At 40.3% G+C, this 16,981-nt stretch overlaps 1 protein-coding gene across 2 annotated transcripts in view; it reads right to left on the bottom strand.

Moving 5' to 3' along the window:
* Window positions 1-16,981, bottom strand: part of TOLLIP (toll interacting protein) — a 73,324-nt gene that overhangs the window by 45,963 nt on the left and 10,380 nt on the right. The window contains exons 1-2 of one of the 2 annotated variants that reach the window (XM_080404071.1): window positions 11,430-11,491; window positions 10,714-10,865 (exon numbers count right to left, since the gene is read on the bottom strand). The exons of the other annotated variant lie outside the window; for it this stretch is intronic. The gene's annotated coding sequence lies outside the window, so the exon portion shown is untranslated. Of the gene's footprint in view, window positions 1-10,713; window positions 10,866-11,429; window positions 11,492-16,981 lie in introns of those variants that run through there. 2 annotated transcript variants of the gene reach the window in all.

Genomic DNA, 16,981 nt, shown 5'->3' on the forward strand with positions numbered 1-16,981 from the left:
ATTGCTGAGCATGACATTATATGGTATGGGATATTCCTTTGGTCAACTGCCCCAGCTGTGTCCCCTCCCAGCTTCTTGCGCACCCCCAGCCTGCTCACTGGTGGGGCAGTGTGAGAAGCAGAAGAGGCCTTGACACTGTGTAAGTACTGCTCACCAATAACAAAAACATCCTTGCGTCAGCAACACTGTTTTCATCACAATACCAAAATGCAACATCATACAAACTACTGTGAAGAAATTCTCTGTCATAGCCAAAACCAGTACAAATGGAGGTTACTAAACTGATGTGGACAGCTCTGCAGAGCCTTTATAGCTATTCTTAAAATGGCAATAATCCTTTATTTTAAAAAATGAAGCATGGGTAAAAGATTTGCACCACTATATCAAATATACCCACAAAACAACAGCAGAATGTTGTTGCTGATAAAATAGTAACTGAGAAGTCCAAAGCAAACTGCTACTAACAGCAAGAGCTTTAAGATATTCTAAATGTAACAGAAGACATTTTGGGTTTTAAACAAAAGGAGAGAGTCCTCCCAAAGTTTGGCTTCAGTAGACCTATGCAGTAAGGAGAAGCATGCCCAGGATTTGTTCTCACTCACTACTGCCAGAAGTGCAGCTAATTCTTCCAGTTATCCTTTCATCTGCACAATGCAATTCCTCTGAACTTCCCTGAACTTGTAGACTTGTAGTATGTTCCTTACCTGGTGGGCTCAGAGCTTTTCTTGCTCACAGCTTCTCCTTCAATACCAGTCTGATTTCCAAGCATTCCAAATGTGTCTCATTTCCAAACATATTATTCACATCTAATGTATCTAACTTCTGATACATTTTATTATCCCAGTATGGAGAAATCTGTCAGGACATCACCGTGATCTCTGCCTTTTTGTCTGAGTGAATTTAGGTGAGCTGTATTAATACCAAGCTTTTTTCTTCCCTCTCTTTTCTTCCGCTTGTTGGCCATGTATCTCCCTGTTGTTTGAAACCAATTAGCAGGTATATAGCGCTGCAGAATCAGCAACCTCACTTTCCAAAGGATCTGCACTGTCTCTCCTGATTCTCCTTTGCTACTGTTACATAATCCCTTCCTTCTGGATGAGTTATTCTTCCATTTTATGCTGTTCTAGCATGAAATTACAAAGCCCCATGCTGCAAATTAGGTTTCTGTAGAGATATCAGGTGTATCAAGAAAGTCAATTCCAAGTGGCCTCAAAAAACTGCCCTTTTAAAATGTCTCTTAAATGGGAGCATCCACTAATCTTGTAGGGAACAAAGGGGAGAAAAGGCAATAGGGGCAAGAAAGATTGTGGTTAGTTTTGCATTGTAAAGTTTGAGCTTGTTAGCCTTGTTTTCAGGGTGGAAGATCCTTATTGTTTTTAGTAAGTGTGGGACATGCAGCAGCTCTGCATGTAGAGCTTCTATTAAAACATCTTTGAACACTGTCCCTTTAAAACACACTTCACTAAGAAGTAAAAAGGGAGGGGGAAGAGAGAAGGAGGTTCAGAAATGTACTATGAATTTCTATGGAAGGAAAACCTTATTAGGAGGACATGAGGTGATGTCCCAGCTTATTTTAACCCATACAGGATTTGTGCACCACAGCTAACCACACACTAAAGCCGCACTCCACCAGCTGCACAAAACCCAAGGGAGACTAAGGAGAGTGATAATCACTGGAAAACCCTGCTGATGACTCCTCAGGTAGCTTTAGGCTGCCTCCTGAAAGACTCCATGTGGCTCTTTTAGAAGTGTGGCATCCCTGCCTGTCTTGTATATTGATGCAGGAGAGAAAGACAAACTCCCGTAGACAACAGTGTGGGAATATTACAATTAGAGAAGGATAAAAATGTTCAGCCTTCAAAAACAAAAGAAGGTACCCCTTAGACCACTGTGGCTTGCCACAAATCTGGAAAAGACGTACTTACATTCAACATCAATTTGTCTATTGGTATTACTAGAATGAAAGTCCAAATTCTAGTTATCTATTTGAAAGGAAGCTGGAAAGCCAGAGTGCTACACCAAACTGGACCTGCTGTATTTCAGGGAGTATTCAGAAGGTTTTGGGGAGAGAGGAATAAAATGCACAACAGAAAAATGTCGTGTTGAGTAACATGGAAATACTCTATTAACAGGTGAAATCATAAAGTCCTCATATATTTTAAGCTTATTCCTTATTCAACGAAATGACTGTTTATGTCAAAAGGAAGTTGGTGAAGGAAGGAAATGAAGATTTGGCCCTAAGTTAATATTATGCTCCCCTTGGTTTGGACTTATAAGCACCAAATTAACTTTGTGCTAATCAAGACATTAGAAAACATTCTAGAGATGGATGATTTCTGCTGATTATGGTAAGAAAAGAAGCATTCATTACATTCAGACAATACAGCAGTGCATTTCTCTTAAAAGAGTTAAGTTTTACAGTATTTCCAACTTTTCATGCACAAAACTAGACAGTCTTGAGAAGCCTTTTCTTTCCTTCCTCTCTCCAGACCAGTCTCCCTTAGCCCCCTCCTCAGTGCTTCACCACTTCCATTCACAGAACAGCAGGCGGGAGAATCAAACAGATAATCATGCTCTTCTGCTTTCCCTTTTATCATATTCAACACTTGACCCAAGAAATCAGGAAGCAATTAAAAGCTTCCATATCAACTCCCCATCCTGTTCAAATTCTCGCTTTCATTTTATGTGTCTGAAATTTGCTCTTTTAAAAGCTTGCCAGTGTGTATGAATGTGTTTGTGTGTACTTAGACATATGTATGCCCTTGTTCTTTCAGTCAAGTGATATTTTCATTTCTAACAGGGTTCAGTCATCTTTGTAATAAACACGTCCTTTAACAGAATTCTCAACCTTAATGCTTTTCAAAATGTCTCTAACGATTTTTAATTTACTGACATTTTCCCTGAGCCCCCCATCAATTTAACTATTCAAATTGCTAACACTGTTAATAATTCCTCTGTCTCCAGCAGACCCACTATGGACCTTGAAATCCCTCTGCTGCCTCGGCAGACAAGAACACATCTGGTTGCACATCCATACCATGCTGGATCAGAGTATTTATTAGCCTGGCAGCAGTGTCTCATCGCCATGCAGTATGATGATTAACAGCTTCATTTTCACCACTGCTATCCAGAAGGGTCTCTCACGGGGCCATTTCCTCCCCTCACTTCTATCTTACAGTGGTGTAATTCCACTTATTTCATCACATGGAGAACAGCATGAGCACAGGGATCTGTATTTCTAAGGGTTTGTGGGGAAGATTTTGAGAAACATTTGGAGCTGCATGCCAAACTGCCTTCCATGTCTTTGAAACAAAGTACAGATGTCTGTACTTTGGGGGAGATTTGAAGGAGAAGCAGATGCAGGATGACCTGTCTTCAGACAAAAGCCCAAATTTTCGAAATGGCCTGACGCATACTGTGCTGGGACCTTAGGGCTGAAGATACTGAAACAAGCAGGCACGACCTTGCTGCACATCAGCTGAACTGTGCTAATTGCTCTTACCCTGTGGTATATGAAAAGCATTTGGAAATGGCTCATCTGTCAGAGGCAGTTCAGGTCTTGGAGTGTTTTGCATTCTGGCTTTCTCGACAAAGCTCCCATACAGAGGCAGCTTGCTAAGTGGCTCACCTCAGAATTTCCTGGACAGAAGTGCTCATATCTTGGTGGTCATGCAGCTAGCAAGTGGTATGTGACAGCTGCCTAAAAGAGACCCTCCAGCTTGCACATGCAGAACAAAGAGATGAACTGCCTCTGCTGACACTGCCACAGTAATGAAAATAACCAAATAAACTCAAAGAGGGACTGGATGGTCTGCAGGAGATAGCCAGGAGAGCGGCTGTAAAGTAGCAGTGCTTCAAGGGAGAAGCACTTCAGCATTGCAGCCCAGTAATTACAGCATGAGGAACTTGGTAAAGATTTCTAGAGTCTATGTCTTAACCACAAACCTCCTGTTAACTGTGTTACTTAAACCTTCTCCATCTTGGTTTCCTTGTTTGTGAACTTGCAGTTGAGATACCCATGCTGGGGCAATGTAATTGGTTTATGTTCAAAAAATGCTTTGTGATACTGCAAAGGATGTTACTGGCTACATTGAAGCATGCAAGACTTTTTTTTTTTTCTTTTTTTTTTTTTTTTGTATAGGGCAGCATATGCGAGTTTTTCAGTCTGTCCTGATAGCTGCATGTTCTGTAAAATTGGGGTCATAAAAATTACTAAGCAGCTTGAATGAGGGGTATCAGTGCCTCTGGAGTTATATATAACTGTGAAAAGTTGTCCACAGAAAACAGAAGTCTGCCTCTCTGAATAGTGTTTACTCCTTGAAAAACAATTTTGCTTAGATTAGAAACAAATCTAGGAAAATAACAACAGAATTAAGTTTCACACCTCAACTGGCAGAATTGTTTCACATCTCCACTCAAGTAGGTTTCTAAGGAAGATAAAAATCATTCTTTTATAGCCCTGATGATTTCCTATGTGGACTCCAAAGTTCATAATGAGGCCCTAAAGTCCCTATGTGGAACTAAATTAATCCATTCCCATGTAACATTTTTGAATCATATTATAGAGTAACTGGAACAGAATTTGGTCCTCAATCAGATGTTTTATGAAAACATACAGACACAAATTAAAACTTCAGGCCTAGATCAAAATCTAATAAAGTCACCAAAGAAAAAAAAAAAGTAAAAGCAGCCACACCTTCAACATCTGATAAGCAGGGCTCTGAGCTGCTAGTTCTTGATGGAACTGCTAGTTGTCGGATACAGTGTCTCTGAGTAAGCTGATCTGCTTAACTTCTTTGCAAGGCTAGCCCTATCACTGGGGTTGGCAAGTGCAGCAAAACATTAGGGACAGCCAACTGTCCGGTAAAGATGTGTGGGTGAAGCGACACGGGAGATTTGCTGCTTTGCCTGGGGCAACACAGCCCTTAGAGCTGCCAGCCCTGCTTCTCTGTATCTTTCAGTCTCAGATACTGCTGACACTAATGCCGAGAGGATCTGTTTCCCCATATGTATTAATTTGTAATATTAAAAATAGCTCCTGCATGCAGAAAAGCTGAGCGAAGAGGGAGGCATTCTACTCTTTTGTACCATCACCTCTGGAGATTCCCCATAGCCACAATACCTTTTCAAACAAGCTCAGAGCAACATGTTCGAAAATTAGAAACTTATCCTCACAATATAAGTAGTCAACATCAAAGAAGAGCACATGTTAGAAAACATAAGAACAGGGTTTAAAGCTCTTGATGTTGCCATTGCATTAGCACAAAATGTTGATTTGTATCCGTTACTCTGCCAATAGAAAGGAGAAAAGAAAAAGGCACATTCTTTGCGATTCCATGTTGGCCGCACTCAGATTGTTTCTCTAAAGACATGAAGGAATAGAATCAGAAACATCTAGGTTGGAAAAGACGCTTAAGATCATCAAGATCTGAAGAGCCTGTAGCCATCCATTGCAGCACTCCAGTTGTTCCATGGTTCCGTGAGAGCAACTACGTCACAGTTTTACAGCTGCACAAATGGCATCCAGCTCCTCTTTGTTGCCCTTGCTGCACAGACCGGTGTAGACACGCTTACGTTGGGCTATTGATCCTGACACCTTTTTGTGGGGAGAAGCTCCAATTCCTATGCGACTGTTCTCAGGTGCTTACATGGTTTCTAACACATCAGCAACCCTTGCGTCTTTGCTGCCATGTGGATCTCCATCCCATACCTGCACTGAGATGGCTAGGATGCTGCACACATTAGTACAGGACATTTCAGATGTGCTCTCATGTACTCAGTACATCATGGAGCAGACTGAAGGACCTAGCTGCCCCCAGGCTTATTTCTGGCAAGCCTGGTTTTATCACTTTCCCCCTACAAATCCATTTTAAAGCTCTTCCAATGAGCCCTGCCAACTCCTGCACAAAGATCCTTTTTCCCCTTTGAGACAGGTGTACCCTACCTGTCGCCAGCAGGCCTGGTGTCGTGTAGACCAACCTGTGATTGAAAAACCCTAGATTTTGCTGTTGACACCAGTCTCAGAGCCAGTTATTGATCTGCTAGGTCATCTTCTTTCTTTCCTCGTCATTCCCTGCAACAGGAAGGACAGAGGAGGACACTACTTGTGCTTCTGATCCCCTAACCAGTTGTCTCAAGGCCCTGAAGTCTAATTTGATGGTTCTTGGACTTCTTATTGCAACTTCATCACAGCCTAATGAAAAAGCATTAATGGATAATAATTCAAGGGCTATACCAGGGTAGGAAGTTTCATCTCATCACATCTTTAACCTGGGCCCCAGGAAGGCTGCACACTTCCCTAAGAAGGCAAACTGGACTTTCTGTTCCCCTCAGAAGAGGGTGTCCTATGACAACAAACCATTTTTTTTCTTTTTTTTTTTTTTTTTAATAAAATGTTTTCATGTAGGGCCTAGGACAACTTAACCTCGAAGACAGCTCCAGCCTAGATGAACCATCGTCCTCACCACTGTTTGGTTCCACTTGCAGAACCTTGTACCTATTACACAAGGGCACCCGGGAAGGTGGGGTAGTCATGGAAGAGACTCACCTGCTGCGCCGGGCAGGAACTTGTCACCATCGTCCCCCATCCCTTAAAGCACTGTGTGAATACATAGGGAGTATGTATTTCTCTCTATTAAGATCAAAAAGGCAGGGAATGGAAGGATCAGTTAAAGAAGGTTTTGCCTCCAGTGGGTGTAAGCTACTCCACAAGAGGGGCAAAGCAACTTACTTGTCTAAGAAACAAAGAGACTGTCTGGTGTTCATAAATCAGGCCATGATGCATAACGGCATTTAGGTGATGGAGTTGAGTGGGTTGCCCAAATGCCCTTGTGGATCTTGGCTTATATATATACATAAAAGGTATTAGGAAAGGCTGAGGGAAGTGGGTTTTTGTAGTCTTAGGAAGAGAAGGCAAAGAGGAGATCTTACGGCTATCTGTAACAACCCAATGAGAAGGTGTAAAGAAGAAATGCCACCCATTCCCAAACTGGGGGACAACCACTCTGTCATGGGATGGTAAAAGGAGTTGGGACACTTCGTTACTGACTCCCAGCCACTCAAGCTGTATCTGAAAGAAGACTGCACCTCTGTTTTCCTTTTCCTAACAGTCATTCCTTGCAGATGGAAGGAAAGTACTCATTAATATTCCTCCATTTGATGTCTATATTTCTGGAGAATTTTAAATTGACAAGTGGGGCCTTTTGTCCAGTTCACTTTCCCTTGCAGGGTATTTTCTCAATTTCTCTTTACATTTGAGACCTAGTGCATTCAAGCTATTTGCAACGTCTACTTTACACTACATTCAGCTCAAATGATTTGGCATTTCAGGCTTCACAGCTCCTTGCCCATATCTTGACTCAGGAGCCCAGATCTTAAAACACAGACCTCAACATTATAACTGCAAGCAGGAATTACCAATGACTGCTTTAATTCTGTCTCTGGACCAGCTTAGTTTCTTGTCCTCATTCTTTTGATATCCCTTAAAATAACCTTTTTTTTTTTTTCTGTCTGTAAAAAGGACTAGTAATGACTTTTAAAAGTGGACTCCGCTTTGACACTCACAATCAGAAGAGCCCTTTTCGTGACTAAGCATCCTGAGCTATAAACATGCTGCTACCTGCACATGCCAGACAAGTAACTAACAAATACAGTATAAGATGCTGTAGAATCATCTCCCTTAGAGAATGCTTTGATGATGTGAAACGTCATTGTGTAAACTTCAATGGAAAGGGAAAGAGAGCAACAGTTCTGTTGCGTATGACAGAAGTGGCAATGGGGACTTGCAGTTTAACAAGCCCAGTCTACACAGGAAACTAAAGTAATTCTAAATTAACATAACTAATTAGCAGCCTTAGATAACATAATTGCTATGCAGAACTTCCCAGTTTTAGTTAGCACTCTGTATTAACTACTATGTAATTATTAAGGCACCATACTCTGCACCAGCAACTTAATTATCATTAGTATTGCTCCAGTCTCAAGCTTGAATGCCAATGATTAATAAAATACAATTATTTACATTGTAATTGTGGCATTTTAATTAAACTGAAAATGCACTTCGTTTGTATTTTGTCACAGTGTTAATTTTTGAAATTAAGGTCAGATCTTTTTGTCAAGCTTTTTTTTTTAGTCCCTAATTGCAAGTTAGATAGACCGATCTCTTGTCATGTTAAGAAAACATTGTGACTGTTGTGACAAATGAGTCTTGCAGTAACAAAACAGCCTCATTGCTCTGGCGTTATATAATCCCAGTGCTAATAAACAATACCTTGATATGTTATTTCTGATTCTTAAGTAACTTCAGTATAAACTTAATTTTCTTTTAGAATTAGTCTTCGCAAGGGTCAGTTCGTTATTACTTACATAATGACAGACTTAAAAGGTCCTGTTGAGACCAAAGAATTTACAGACCAACAAGACCAAGGGTGAAAGGGGAAGTGTTGGTTTACAAAAGTAAAATAATCTGCTCATTGTCACCTAATATGTCACTGTCAGAGCCAGGAACACAGTCAAGGCCTCCCAGCTCTTATTTCTGTGCTCTGCCTGCTAGATCACATTGCTCCTCATGTTAGCAAGTTTAGAAGTGCCAACTTGCATGGAGAGGCAGAGGCTTAGTCCATATTTTCATAACAGGGTTCCTGGCCTTAGTAATAATTTAAGATTATTTTATGCATTTTTGTAACTTCTCTGACTTCAGGGGATTTCCTTCTGATTTACACTAGTATAAGACGGATCAGGCCCAGGATTAATAGCTTTCCTTAGAGTGCCTGAGCACAGTAAGATTTGCTTATATAGAGGAAGAATGATTTCCCTGCCATTACCCAGAGAAATTTACTACGAATTTGCAGCAAGTTCTGCCCCAGTTTTTGCCCTCTGAGGGACTCTCAGTGCTAGCCATTAGAAACTTTATAGGTAAGCTGGAGTTTCTTTTTATATAGTCAGAATTTAACTTAACTCCAAATGTCAATGTGTTTGCCTTGGGGGAGAATAGGAAGGAGAACTACCTAGTCCATTTCAGGGATTAGTCTTCCTTGTGCTTGCTTTATTGCTGTATCTTCCAAGTTACAGGACTGGAAGCCCAGAGGTGAAATGGCTGAACACTGGATCAAAAGCCAGGTTTTTGGGAGCACAGTGAGGGAGGATTTGTCAGGCAGACTGACTGAAAAACATGATGGACAGAAAATGAAGACTGCAAAAGATTCAGAGGGGAAAAATATCTGTCAGTTTAGGAAAGAAACAGGTTATGGAAAGGAAGATGCTTTGGGCTGGGCTACTTGAAACAGTAAAGGAATTAACACTTTGGAAGCTGAAGAAGGCAGCATAGGAAGCAAATCTGGAAGCTGAGAAGAGAGGAAAGAAGAAAATGTTATAATTGCAGTGCCACTTAAATGCGATCTAATCTCTGGCCTGGGCAAATCCAAGACCTATGTGTCTGCTCAGCCCAGAACAACAGTGAAATGACTGACTGCCAAGAAAGGGGAAACCAAATGGCTGTCTACAGAGATAGTGCAGATATCTCTGGCGCTGTACCTGATGATACTTAAATAGGTAAAGAAGCTCTCAGTCTGTAAGGAAGAAAAGTCTATGAAGACTATGCAGATTTATAAACGTGTGTCCATCATTTCTAGCTTTTACAGAGGTCTAGTAAAAAGACTAACCCCCAAATCTTTTCCCCATATGGGATAAGGGTAGGTCACTAAGTTTAAAAAAAAACAACAAAACACAACATAAAAACTGATATAAAAGCAGATCAACAAAAGCAGGTAACAGGAAATATAAGGGCCTTTTGTGAAAAACTCACACAAGCCTCTCCCTCCACTTTCAAATTCCTCTTTTACATTGGAAAATCCTCCTTTTAAAAGATGTAATTAAATAGCAGTTGTGGGGCTGGAGGCTCTTGTCATTTGATTTTTCTGCTGCTGTAACTTCTGTGAAGCTGCTATGGACTTATATAAACAAAAGAAGAATCACAAAGCCCCCTACTCTAGGGATCACTTTCCTATTGTTTTTGTTGCAGATCTCTTAATCTCTGGAGATTATTCTTCAGTTACTTAAGCATTCTAGCTGAATTTCAAGATATTGTAATAATGAGTGGGGTGAGGACAAAGGATTTCTAGGTATTAAGAGAAGCACTTTCATTTTGTCCTGAAGCAGAGGTATAAAGTTAGGGATGGCAGCTTGATTCCTGAAGCTATTGGAGGCTTTGGGAATGACAGTACTTGCCAATTTAGCGAGGAGATAACAGAGCTGATTTACACAATCTAAACACCGGGCTAGGTTCTCTAGTGCTGCATAGCCACCACAAAAGTGTCCTATATGATGGCCTCATTAGCTTAGAAACATGTCAGCTGGATTCTACTGTTTAGATAAAAGAGAAGGATGCTAAAGCTTTTCTCAGTCAGATTTATTATCAATATTCTCATCTGTATCTGGTGAGAAGAGTGCAACTCTCTCTTCCAGGGGTAATCTCTGCCAGAGTAATCCCTCCTTCTATTGCTTCAAGATTATTTAGCTGCATTACACTTTATCTTAGTGCCCCTGGGAAACTCAAGCTGAGGAACAATTCTATGACCAATTTTCAAAGCAACATCATGACAAAATTATTATGACACCAATATTTCTGGGTCTGTAGCAGCTGCCACTAGGTTTCTAAATGGAGTTTAAAATACTAGGATCAACCTGTAAATCCCTAAATTTATGGAATATGCTTACCAGAGGGACTGCCTTTTGATTCCTTTGAAACTGTCCTGGCTGAGATTTCTAGGGGTGCTTCTGTGGGAATTCTCTGACTATAAATCAAAGAGGTCACAGACAGAATGCTTTCCACAGGGATGGGGTGAGGACTGGAAAGACTTGGATGAAATCTGCGTTTTGTAAAAGGGAAAGAAATTGGTTAGTGCGACTTTACTACAAATTACACATATCTGTAGTTCGTAGGGTAGGAATAAACAGCAGTCTCCTCTGCACAGGGCCTTTAACAAACTTATATCCATTTAGTAATTGCTATGTATTTAGTTCTTTTGGGGCAAGAGGCAGAGTAATGCTTTTCTGGTGCAAAGCACCGTCACCTGAAAAATTCCCATTAGTTTCAGTGGCTCTAGATCAGACCTATGAAAAGGAACAGCCATAGAAAAAGCTCTTACAAAAAATCCAAGCTAGTTAAATGTTGACAACTGCTGTAAAGAATAATAATATTTTCATAAAGCAGACAGAGTTACAGAACTATGAGCTCCATGCAATGAATTAGATCAATCTTGAATGCTTTGCATAATTGTTCAATATTTTACTATTAGTTTCATTTTAAAAGCTTTTTTTAATGACTACTTGTACCTCCATGTTATCCTTCATATAATGTTTGGGATGCAATATACTTCTGATTTTTCAAAACAAACAACAAAAGAAATTAAAACAAAAAAAAAATCCATTACATTGTTGAGCATGTTCACCTTCCACTTCACAGTTTCTTCAGAAGAAGGAGCACTGTAAAGATCTCAAGCTCCACATTCCATTAAAGTAAACACAAAGACAGTCATACTAAACCCACATGAAATAGTAAGCCCCAGATCACTTGAGTATAAACAATATTAGGTTTTGATGTAAACCATGATCAATTAGAGAAGTATACACAGTCCCATGGTTTTTATGCTGAATTACTTTTGCCACAGTTCCTTTCTTCACCAATTACTTTTTGGCAAATTCACAGGGAAAACAGAAAAGAAAACAAGCAGCCCCCACCCCTCCATCGTTACAGTGGTTTACTTGTATTTCACTAATTTAGTCCAAATTATGTTTATTTTAGTTAGCTTTTCCCCAGTTCTCACTGACTTAGGTTCCTTTTCTCTGGTCAACACAAAAACCCTGCTCCATCTTTCTTCTCCAGTTAGTCACTGAGAATATTAATACTAATTATTGTCTTCCTGTGTATTCAGTAGCCCTCAAAGGGCGTGATGGAAGTCAGGAGTCGGGTATTCCTGGGACAGATTCTCACTGTCAGCACAAACCTAAATGAAGCACAAATCAATGCATCTGTTTCAAAGGATATCATATACCAGTTCCAGCAGAGACCTAGCCCCTTTTTGGCAATGCAACTATTGGACAGCATATGAAGTATCTGGGCAGTTAAGGAGTCTGTCTGTTGTTAGTAACTTTACCAAGTATTCCCTCCGGGCTCTTCACAACTAAATTCCAATGCTTCCATTCTCTTTATATATATATCAGTTCAAATTTCATTGCTGTTTCTTGGTTCCACATGATATTTCCCGATTTGTTACCAAGGCTGGAAGGTGGGGGATGTTGCCAAGGCAAATGGAGCTGGGGATGCTAAGAAGAGGACAGAATGGGCTCATGCCTAAGGTAATCATTGATACCCTGGGAAACTGTATTCTTTCCCTACCACTGTGATACTCCTCAGATAACACACTGCAAGATAAGAAGTCACATATTTGACATGTGCTCATTAATTGCTTCCTACTCCTTAAGTATCTGATCAGGTGTACTAAGAATCTGCAGCTAAAATTAGCATCAATGAGAACTATTTAATTTATAATGCCCAACACAAAGTGACTAAACAATTTCCATATAACCACTCTTGTCTCAATTTCAATCTGGAAAATATGAATAAAAATAAGTAACAAGAATGTTGTGGGGAAAAAAGTGTGAAGTTCTGGCACACTACAGTGATGACGACCATAGAAAAACCAAAGGGGAAATCAGTAATTGTCTTTTTATAAGGATTCCATTAATATTCAGTAAATAAGTAAGGTCTGCTAACCACTTAGCCATAATAATGAAATTAATTTTGTTAGCTAAAATTAAACACTTTTGCACTAAAAGAGGTATGGTCAGACAAAAAAAATAATGTAATTCTGACATGCAATTGTGTTACACTACCATCAGCTTAAACTTGGGAACTTCCCAACTTTAAAGCTGTCTGGCTTTTGAAACCTTAGTGATGAGGCTAGTATTATACGAAAAACAGCAAAACCACTGCTGAATACATTTCCACAACACTGCTTTTTGAACAAAAACAAGGCATCAGCCTCTATGCAGTATGCAAAAAGACTCCATGTATCATCCCCAAACTTACAGCACATAAGCTCTGAGTGAATTTTCTGATAACTTACAAGTAAATCCATTAAGTAGATTAAGTTAAATTAATTAAAAAGTGTCCTACCAGAGATCTGTCATCTGTGACACTTTTGAATTGGACTTGAATGACCTTCCTGACAAATAACACAGATACATCCAACTTTTCAGATAGCAAAAAACTACCAAAATCCCCTCTTTGAAGACATTAAATGGAGGTTAGCAATTGTTATGATTATTTGGGTTAGCAACAAGCTTGAGTCAAGTTAGCATGTGTCAGCATTTGTGGAGATCAAGCAAAGGAAAATGAAGAAGGGATCTGAATGTCTTAGTGTGATCAGGGAAAAGCGACTCTAAAACTGTTAGCTGGCATGAAAACTCATGAGAGTAATGAACCGGCTGTTTAAATGATGATTAAGCTGAATAGTGTCTGCCAGGAGGACACAGAAAGCTCTGTCACCAGGGAAGAAAAACAAAACTACAGCCTAAGAGACTGACAGCTTCTCATACCAATATCCTCATATTCACTTTTCCATATCCCCAGAAGAGTTGGGAGCAATGCAGGCTTCCTCAGAGCATGATGAAGGAGGAAAAACCTAGGTTAAGCACTGTCTGAGTTGAATGTCCCCAGAGTGACGTCTAAGTACTGTCTTTGTCTGGAAATTGCTCTAAGTAAGCACTCCAACTGCTTAATTCTAAGTGTCCGCTTAAATGCATGACCGAATTTGTGCCTGTGACTCTCTGTATCCAGAGTAATTTCTCAGCCTCAAATTTTTGTTTAACTTCACCCTTCTCAGGCTGTTGCTCTTTAAGGTACCTTTAGACAAAAGCATGGTGAAGGTGACATTCTTTCTTGAAAGACCAAGGGGCTCCAGTTTGCTTTCAGTATTCCCTGCTTTCTCTTCACTCTTTCCATAGTGCATCTTCCATCTGCAAATCTTTGCAAAGACTCAGCTAACTATACCTTATGCCCTTGTGGTTAAGTTGCTGTGTTGAGCAAAGAACGGACCATGCCTGCCTAATGCTGCAGGGGGACACCAGCCCATTGCCAAATCTCAGAGGCTATAGAAAAAATCCTTTGTTCATGTGCTGGGGGTCCCAAATAAGATTTTTTATTCGGGGGGATTTTGGAAAGGGTTTTTTGCCTGACATGAACTCATATACGGTTTCATATCAACAACTGCAGGGGAGAAGCAGGGCTGTTATTCCCGTTTATCACTGACTTGTTGGCCACAGATCTGCCCACAAGTGATGGTGGGGGCTGAGAGCTTTACCGACAGGCACCTAGCAACAGCTATGTGGAAGAGAATGACGATATCCCTGCGTGTCTGTCAGTTCGACTCCACACAAGGAAGCCACTCTGGTACCAGTTTATGGGCTGGAGCTGAAAGTATCATTTTTCATGCAGCAAATGCAGAGGCCTCAGTGCTTGTCTCCTTTCTGCCATTGGAAATCAGTGTGAATACAGTGTTGTAACAAAGAATAAGTTACTAATGAAGTGAGATGGATGTTTTTACGTACAAGTTCTAAACCACAAGGTAAGTCAAAATTCCTGTAAATAGGAACAGTGGCTGTATCAGTTCATAGAGATGTAAGATCTAATTCCTTGATTTGTATACAAATACTAAACCAATGGGATTCCTGTGTATGCAAATCTCACTCAAGTCAATTATCTCTATTGGGTGTTAGATTAGACTCTGCCTGCAAGACAAATTGCGCATTATGTTGACTGAAACCAAAAAGTCTACTGCAAAATGTACTTTGAAATCTAAAACACCACATTACTGAAGAATGAGTTTACATAAAGATGGCAAAATGGTGAACAGAATTGTCATTAAGCACCGTCTTCATAAAGATAACCTCTCCCATTATTTGACTGGCATCTGTCCACTTATGCTTGCATTGCTGTGCTACCTCTGTTCCTAAATCATGTTGAAATGTAAGACTTCCATATTTATTCACATTTCTAAAAGATGTTACGTAGGCAACTGAGGATAAAGGAAAGCTGATTATTGTCAAGCAGCTGAAGGCAACTGATTCATTAGCTACCCCAATTTGCCTCTATGTCCTCCTTTTAAGTAGTCCACCCTCACTGAACCTAAACTCCCATAACGCAACACCACCACCTACAGCTCAAACATCAGACTCTCCACCATATGCTAATTGCACCTCCCTGTCCAGAGCTAAAGCTGCGTCAGAACTACAAGTAACAGACAACTCTTTTGAACATACACAGTATCACTTTAATTTTCATTATGTAAAATAAGTTGCTTTGGGGAAAAAAAAGAAACAAGAGAAATGAAACATCTCAGTGCAACTTGTTTAAAAGAAAGCTTCTTCTCTAGGTGTCCATCCTGCACTCTGACTTACGCAGTACAGGGCTCCCCATGAAATGCCTTTATGCATTGTAAGCAGAATGCTTTCGTTTCAGAGCAATCAAAGTTCCTCAGAAATTGGTGTTTCTGCATTTCTATGGAAAAAAATACCTTCGGCAGCAATGGGAACTCATGAAGTGCATGTTATGGAGGGAGACTTCTTTTTCTACTACTAGAAATGGATACCACAGCATAAAAATCACTTTACTGCAATCATTTTCCCGTGATTATTTCTTACTTTGGTTCTTTGTCCCGTGTTGCCAACCACACTGTGACTTTGGCAGGCTGAAAAGGATACTTCGCCCGCAGTTTCACAAAGGTGGGTATCTGGCTGCATTGCACAGTTGAGGGAACCATGGTCTCCACGGTGACAGTGACCGAGAAAGCTAAAATCTTGTTACTTGCAGATAATAGGGGTTGAAGGGAAGTGAGAGAGCCCACAGATGCTATTCTGTTCCACAGCCTTTACCCATTCCTCCCCAAAGTAGTAAAGCAAATTTGTTTGTGGCTTTTGACTCCTTGTCTGCCCTAGAAGGCTCTGATAGTGCTTTTTTATCAAGCATAGCCTGGCTGTTAGAGGGAACCCCAATAGCTTCGATACAGAAAAGGCCAGTGATTACCTGAATTTATTGTCTGTAACCGTGGCTATGCCTGTTTATGCACCATGTTTTCTATTGTCACCAGATGTACAGTTATGCAGAATAATGCATACAAATTGCTCTTAAGATGAAATCCTAAGCCACTCATGTAGCTGTTCATAGCTTTCAGCATCAAGATATTGGTTTATAGCTTTGGCATTAGTCCAGTCAAGAAAGCTCTGTTCAAGTCTTTTGTAGTGTGTTTTCACATGTTTAACCATTTCATGATCAAAGGAGGCTTAAATGTGCTGTTTAAATATTTCCGGGAATTGCACATAATAGTCATTAAAGTTTTAAAAAATGAAGTGTGTGTCAATCTACTAGCAGCTTTGCTTAAATAGAAAGCTAAAAGTTCACTGGACAGGGGAGTTCCTCTTCACTTCAAATAATATGATCCATGAGGTCAGTGGTACTGATACTAATTTACATTAGCTGAAGATCTGAGCTTGTCTGTTTGTACTTTCAGACCCAGTATTCATGCCATGCTATATATTACACTAATACTTAAAGGAGTTCGAACTGATAATAGAAAATCACTGCTCCCAATGCTGAAAAGTGATTGACAGTTGAGTTATGATTAGATGCAGCCATAGGGATCTGTTGTGTAAACACCTAAGCAATCAACAGAGAAGACCCAGAAGAATTTTGGAGATGCCATTCACAGGGGCTCTGTTCTCTGAGGAGCCACAGATGTAAGCAAAGAGAACTCTGGCCTGTTTTAGCATTAGAGTTATTACCTGTAACTCCACTGTACCCAGCCTACCCCCGAAGGCTAGGAGAACACACACAGAACCACAGAACCATGGAATGGTTTGGGTTGGAAGGGACTTTAAAAGATCACCTAGTTCCAACCCCGTGCCGTGGGCAGGGACACCTTCCACT

The sequence above is a fragment of the Falco punctatus genome (assembly GCF_963210335.1).
Source record: "Falco punctatus genome assembly, chromosome: 10".
NCBI lineage: Eukaryota > Metazoa > Chordata > Aves > Falconiformes > Falconidae > Falco > Falco punctatus.